Here is a 7456-nt window from a genome sequence, read left to right as displayed (position 1 = left end):
CCACTCAGTTACACAGCTGGAGTAACAGAACCAGACTCCTTATCTACCACTCAGTTACACAGCTGGAGTAAACCAGACTCCTTATCTACCACTCAGTTACACAGCTGGAGTAAACCAGACTCCTTATCTACCACTCAGTTACACAGCTGGAGTAAACCAGACTCCTTATCTACCACTCAGTTACACAGCTGGAGTAAACCAGACTCCTTATCTACCACTCAGTTACACAGCTGGAGTAAACCAGACTCCTTATCTACCACTCAGTTACACAGCTGGAGTAAACCAGACTCCTTATCTACCACTCAGTTACACAGCTGGAGTAAATCAGACTCCTTATTTACCACTCAGTTACACAGCTGGAGTAAACCAGACTCCTTATCTACCACTCAGTTACACAGCTGGAGTAACAGGACCAGACTCCTTATCTACCACTCAGTTACACAGCTGGAGTAAACCAGACTCCTTATCTACCACTCAGTTACACAGCTGGAGTAAACCAGACTCCTTATTTACCACTCAGTTACACAGCTGGAGTAAACCAGACTCCTTATCTACCACTCAGTTACACAGCTGGAGTAAACCAGACTCCTTATTTACCACTCAGTTACACAGCTGGAGTAAACCAGACTCCTTATCTACCACTCAGTTACACAGCTGGAGTAACAGAACCAGACTCCTTATCTACCACTCAGTTACACAGCTGGAGTAAACCAGACTCCTTATTTACCACTCAGTTACACAGCTGGAGTAAACCAGACTCCTTATTTACCACTCAGTTACACAGCTGGAGTAACAGGACCAGACTCCTTGTCTACCACTCAGTTACACAGCTGGAGTAAACCAGACTCCTTATCTACCACTCAGTTACACAGCTGGAGTAAACCAGACTCCTTATCTACCACTCAGTTACACAGCTGGAGTAAACCAGACTCCTTATCTACCACTCAGTTACACAGCTGGAGTAACAGGACCAGACTCCTTGTTTACCACTCAGTTACACAGCTGGAGTAAACCAGACTCCTTATTTACCACTCAGTTACACAGCTGGAGTAAACCAGACTCCTTATCTACCACTCAGTTACACAGCTGGAGTAAACCAGACTCCTTATCTACCACTCAGTTACACAGCTGGAGTAAACCAGACTCCTTATCTACCACTCAGTTACACAGCTGGAGTAAACCAGACTCCTTATCTACCACTCAGTTACACAGCTGGAGTAAACCAGACTCCTTATTTACCACTCAGTTACACAGCTGGAGTAAACCAGACTCCTTATCTACCACTCAGTTACACAGCTGGAGTAAACCAGACTCCTTATCTACCACTCAGTTACACAGCTGGAGTAAACCAGACTCCTTATCTACCACTCAGTTACACAGCTGGAGTAAACCAGACTCCTTATTTACCACTCAGTTACACAGCTGGAGTAAACCAGACTCCTTATTTACCACTCAGTTACACAGCTGGAGTAAACCAGACTCCTTATCTACCACTCAGTTACACAGCTGGAGTAACAGGACCAGACTCCTTATTTACCACTCAGTTACACAGCTGGAGTAAACCAGACTCCTTATTTACCACTCAGTTACACAGCTGGAGTAAACCAGACTCCTTATCTACCACTCAGTTACACAGCTGGAGTAAACCAGACTGCTTATCTACCACTCAGTTACACAGCTGGAGTAAACCAGACTCCTTATCTACCACTCAGTTACACAGCTGGAGTAAACCAGACTCCTTATCTACCACTCAGTTACACAGCTGGAGTAAACCAGACTCCTTATCTACCACTCAGTTACACAGCTGGAGTAACAAGACCAGACTCCTTATTTACCACTCAGTTACACAGCTGGAGTAAACCAGACTGCTTATTTACCACTCAGTTACACAGCTGGAGTAAACCAGACTCCTTATCTACCACTCAGTTACACAGCTGGAGTAAACCAGACTCCTTATCTACCACTCAGTTACACACAGCTGGAGTAACAGAACCAGACTCCTTATTTACCACTCAGTTACACAGCTGGAGTAAACCAGACTCCTTATCTACCACTCAGTTACACAGCTGGAGTAAACCAGACTCCTTATCTACCACTCAGTTACACAGCTGGAGTAAACCAGACTCCTTATTTACCACTCAGTTACACAGCTGGAGTAAACCAGACTCCTTATCTACCACTCAGTTACACAGCTGGAGTAAACCAGACTCCTTATCTACCACTCAGTTACACAGCTGGAGTAGATTTTAGGTTTTATTTATTCACGGGTAAGAAAACATGTTAAAGACAAAACAGTGCAGATGAAACACATATAAAAACAGTGTGCAGGTTGGAAAGCCAAAACGACTGATATGAAGAGAAAAAAAACCCACCTCAAAAACAACATACAAATATAAGTACACAAAGTGTTTAGTCAGTTAAACAGAGCATACTAATTATAACTGTACATTATATACTCCGTATACAAGAAAAAACATGTTTGATTGTGTTTGTGTGTGTGAGAGAGAGAGAGAGAGAGAGAGAGAGAGAGAGAGAGAGAGAGAGAGAGAGTTATGCTCCAAGGAGGAGATTACTGGGTCGTCTGGTCCGTCAGACTGACCCCTAGTCTACCCTTAAAAGTTATTGAGGGATGTTTTGGTGATGTGAATATAGGAATTCCCGAGTATGGAACCTCTGTATCAGATAGTCAATTCTCTATGGTTGTATGGATGGATTTGGGAATTAACCTGGAAGAATACATTGAAGGGTTTTGGTAGGTTGTCTGGGAGGTATGTGTATTTGTAGATGAAGGTGAATAATTGGAGTATATTAATGTTGTAGTTGAAAAACAATATATTGAGTTTCTTAAACGGAGGGGCAAGTGGAGCCAAGTAGTTAGAGGTGGCGGCTAGTCTGGCTAATGTATTTTGTGTGATGAGTAATTTATGTAGGTAGGAAATGAATATGATCTTTCAAGGACAACTTTCATCAACTAGTACACCGAGGAATCTAGTAGATTTCATTCCATTTTGAAATTCTGGCTCTTTTTTGTTGTTGTTGTATATAAACACATTTGCATATGTTATATAGTTCTGATTCTTACCTGTGAATACAATGTAGTGGGATTTATCAACATTTAAACATCATTTGTTTATCTGGAACCATTCGGGAAAATGTGGCCACGCATGAATTGGCCTCATTGATTTGTGAATTGACATCTTTTTTTTTGGTGTGTTAAAATCAAATTGGTATCATCGGCAAAAAGAATGTGAAGAACGGTAGAAGACCCAGCAGCAAAGGTCTTTGATATATAGATTTGGAATAACAAAGGTCCAAGGATGGAACCCTGTGGAACGCCACAGGGTGTCTTCGCCCTGCTAGATGAACAACCATTTGCATACAGAAATTGTTTGCTATCATAAACATATAGCCATTTATATGTATAATCATGACAACCGTAATAATGCAATTTAGCAAGTAATATTTCGTGATCAACCGTGTCAAACACTCTGGATCAATCTAGAAAGATGTCGAGAGCGTATTCATTGTTGTTCAGGGTATTTAGGGTATTTTATTAGGTTCCCTTTTAGCTGGTGCGAAAGCAGCAGCTACTCTTCCTGGGGTCCACACAAAACATGAAACATAATACAGAACATCAGTAGACAAGAACAGCTCAAGGACAGAACTACATACATTTTACAAAAGGCCACGTAGCCTACATATCAATACACACACACAAACTATCTAGATCAAATAGGGGAGAGGCGTTGTGACGTGAGGTGTTGCTTTATCTGTTTTTTTAAACCAGGTTTGCTGTTTATTTGAGCAATATGAGATGGAAGGGAGTTCATTGCACTAATGACTCTATATAATACTGTACACTTTCTGGAATTTGTTCTGGATTTGGGGACGGTGAAAAGACCCCTGGTGGCATGTCTGGTGGGGTAAGTGTGTGTGTCAGAGCTGTGTGTAAGTTGACTATGCAAACAATTTGGGATTTTCAACACATTGTTATTAAAAGAAGTGATGCAGTCAGTCTCTCCTCAACTCTTAGCCAAGAGAGGCTGGCATACACAGTATTTATATCAGCTCTCTGATTACAAGGAAGAGCAAGACGTGCTGCTCTGTTCTGGGCCAGCTGCAGCTTAACTAGTTATTTCCTTACAGCACTGGACCACACGACTGGACAATAATCAAGATAAGACTTGCTTTGTGGAGTGTGATGTAAAAAAAAACAGACTTTTTTATTTTTTTTAACTGCTGATTTTTGAGAGTGGTTGTAACCAAGGTTTCCAGAACCCAAGGGAAAGAAGTGGTGAAATAAAGAATTGAAGTACACTACATGACCAGAAATATGTGGACACCTCCTTGTCGAACATCTCATACCAAAATCATGGGCATTGATATGGAGTTGGTCCCCCCCCTTGACAAGACTCAAGTCAGTCAAGATGTTCCATGACATACTTTAGGACAGAAATAGGACAGACCTCCGGTAAATAAACTTATATTGACTTGCACCAGCAGGCCTTAATGAGAAATTGTATTTATCTTGTAGCTTGTTTTTTGTAATAAGTTCTGAATAGGCCAAACATTTAGGTAATGACATCATAATGAGAGGTAATGACATTATAATGAGAGGTAATGACATCATAATGAGAGGTAATGACACATAATGACAGGTAATGTCATCATAATGAGAGGTAATGACATCATAATGAGAGGTAATGACATCATAATGACAGGTAACGTCATCATAATGAGAGGTAATGACATCACAATGACAGGTAATGTCATCATAATGACAGATAATGACATATTGTATTTTGTATTGTGAGTCCATCTTTATTTGATTGGCATGTTTCCCCCACAGCTACCTCTGCTGGGGTCTCTTGACTGGGCCAATACTGACCGGGAATGTATCATGATGCCCAACCTGTGAGGTCTTCTTTGTTGTGACAATGGTTGCCATTGCCTTGACAGCTGAAGAAGGGCTCATACCCCAAACGTTGGTGCGGCGAATAAAAAAATGTAAATGTAAGTTTAGTGTGTTGTCCTATTTCAGTTCTTTGGTTTATACAGGAGGATCGAGCAGCTGATTTAAGTTTGTATAAAGTGGATTCGATCACGTTGTTTATCTTTTTCATGGTATACGGAGACGACTAAACACAATCAGGTTGCATCTCAAATTGCTGAGTGCTGGTCTGAACTAGCAGGTCTGAACTAGCACACTATATAAGGGATAAGGTGCCTTTTGGGACGCCTTCCAAGACATTAAATATTACACAGTCCGAGACTGTATCAGTTAGCAAAATACACCGAGCGGACAAAACATTAAGAACACCTGCTCTTTCCATGACACAGACTGACCAGGTGAATCCAGGTGAAAGCTATGATCTCTTATTGATGTCATCTGTTAAATCCACTTCAATCGGTGTAGATGAAGGGAGGAGACAGGTTAAAGAAGGATAATTAAGCCTTGAGACGTGGATTGTGTATGTATGCCATTGAGGGTTAATGGGCAAGACAAAAGACTTAAGTGCCTTTAAACGGGGGTATGGGAGAAGGTGCCAGGTGCACCGGTTTGTGTCAAGAACTGCAACGTTGTTGGGTTTTTCACACTCAACAGTTTCTTGTGTGTATCAAGAATGGTCCACCACCCAAAGGACATCCAGCCAACTGGACACAACTGTGGGAAGCATTGGAGTCTACATGGGCCAGCATGCCTGTGGAACACTTTCGACACCTTGTAGAGTCCATGCCATGGGCAAGGGGGGGGGTGCAACTCAATATTAGGAAGGTGTTCCTTTGGTATAGTAGCTGTATGTTGGTTGAGAAATGTTCCACTCTGTGTCCAGGTTTCCACTTCCTACCCTGTCCTGCTTGTAAACAGCCACACCTGTTTGGAATACTAGTCTTTCTACCCCCCAAGGGACAGTTCCCTTCACTGTTCTGGAACCTTCACCCCTCCTCTGCTGTTCTGGAACCTTCACCCCTCCTCTGCTGTTCTGGAACCTTCACCCCTCCTCTGCTGTTCTGGAACCTTCACCCCTCCTCTGCTGTTCTGGAACCTTCACTCCTCCTCTGCTGTTCTGGAACCTTCACCCCTCCTCTGCTGTTCTGGAACCTTCACCCCTCCTCTGCTGTTCTGGAACCTTCACCCCTCCTCTGCTGTTCTGGAACCTCCACTCCTCCTCTGCTGTTCTGGAACCTTCATTGTGAACTCTAGAACTTCCCCCTGTGGAGCAAGGCTGTGGCTGTATCCCAAATAGCACTCTAGTCCCTATATAGCGCACTACTTTTGACCAGAGCCTAATGGCCCCATTAGTTCATAGTGCCCTTGTCAAAAGTAATGCATTCCATAGTGAATAGGGTGTAATTGTGGTGTGGTAACATCCTGGCTGTATGAAGCACTGGGTTATAGAGGCCTGGTTGGCCCAGGCTGGGACAAAGAGAGGAAACGTGATGCATCCTCAGTGAAAGTTCTGATTGATACACCCAGAATACCGACGTCCACCACCTATGACTCAACACGGAGTCAGTCAACACAGGTGACTCACACACACACACACACACACACACACACACACACACACACACACACACACACACACACACACACACACACACACACACACACACACACACACACACACACACACACACACACAGAGAGAGGCCGGGATTCAATGCAAGGTTCGTTATAACGCTGCACACTACATCAGACTTTTAAAGATCATTTTTTTTTAAAAAAGGACTTTTGCTTTGTAATTTAAGGACATTTTCATAATATATCTGCAGTAATATTGGAATGATAGTGTTTCACAATATATAAAAAATTACATATAGATTCTAAAATGCAAACTTTCTATTTGACCACAAAAGCCAGAACTGCCTTTATTGTCAAGATGGGGAAACTGCTCCCTCCCTCCCTCTCTCCCTCCCTCTCTTCCTCCCTCTCTTCCACCAGCGTCATTTCCTACTCAACCAACAATGGCAGAATGTAAAAATCGCTCTGTAATTTCCTGGTTGCTAAAATTCTACACTCAATTACAGTTCATGTGAGAAAACAAGCACTGAATAGTATAGGGAATCATTGTACTAAATCCCTGAGAAATATTTTCAATAACAACAAACTATCATTTTTACTGCTGTTTGATGCTGGTGGAAGAAACTGAAAGTAAAATAGTAACCTCTCCACTATGTTACAGGGAAACGAGATGTGTTGTGGCTTCAATTCACCTTGTTTCCACATGAGACACGTAGCACCTTTTTAAAAAAAGGTTGAGCCACGGCTTGGCTTGAATCCCGGCCAAAGAGAGAGAGAGAGGACATTGGCACACAGACACACAGATTTCTCAGTTCATTACAATATGTATTATCGAAAATTTCCAAATGTGACATTTGTATGACATTGTCATGTGGGACTAAGTTTAAATAAAGATAGGTTGGAGAGAACAATGTTTCTGTAGAACAACAG

The sequence above is a fragment of the Salmo salar genome, chromosome ssa11 (assembly GCF_905237065.1).
Source record: "Salmo salar chromosome ssa11, Ssal_v3.1, whole genome shotgun sequence".
Taxonomy (NCBI): Eukaryota; Metazoa; Chordata; class Actinopteri; order Salmoniformes; family Salmonidae; genus Salmo; species Salmo salar.
This window is presented reverse-complemented; position numbering follows the sequence as displayed.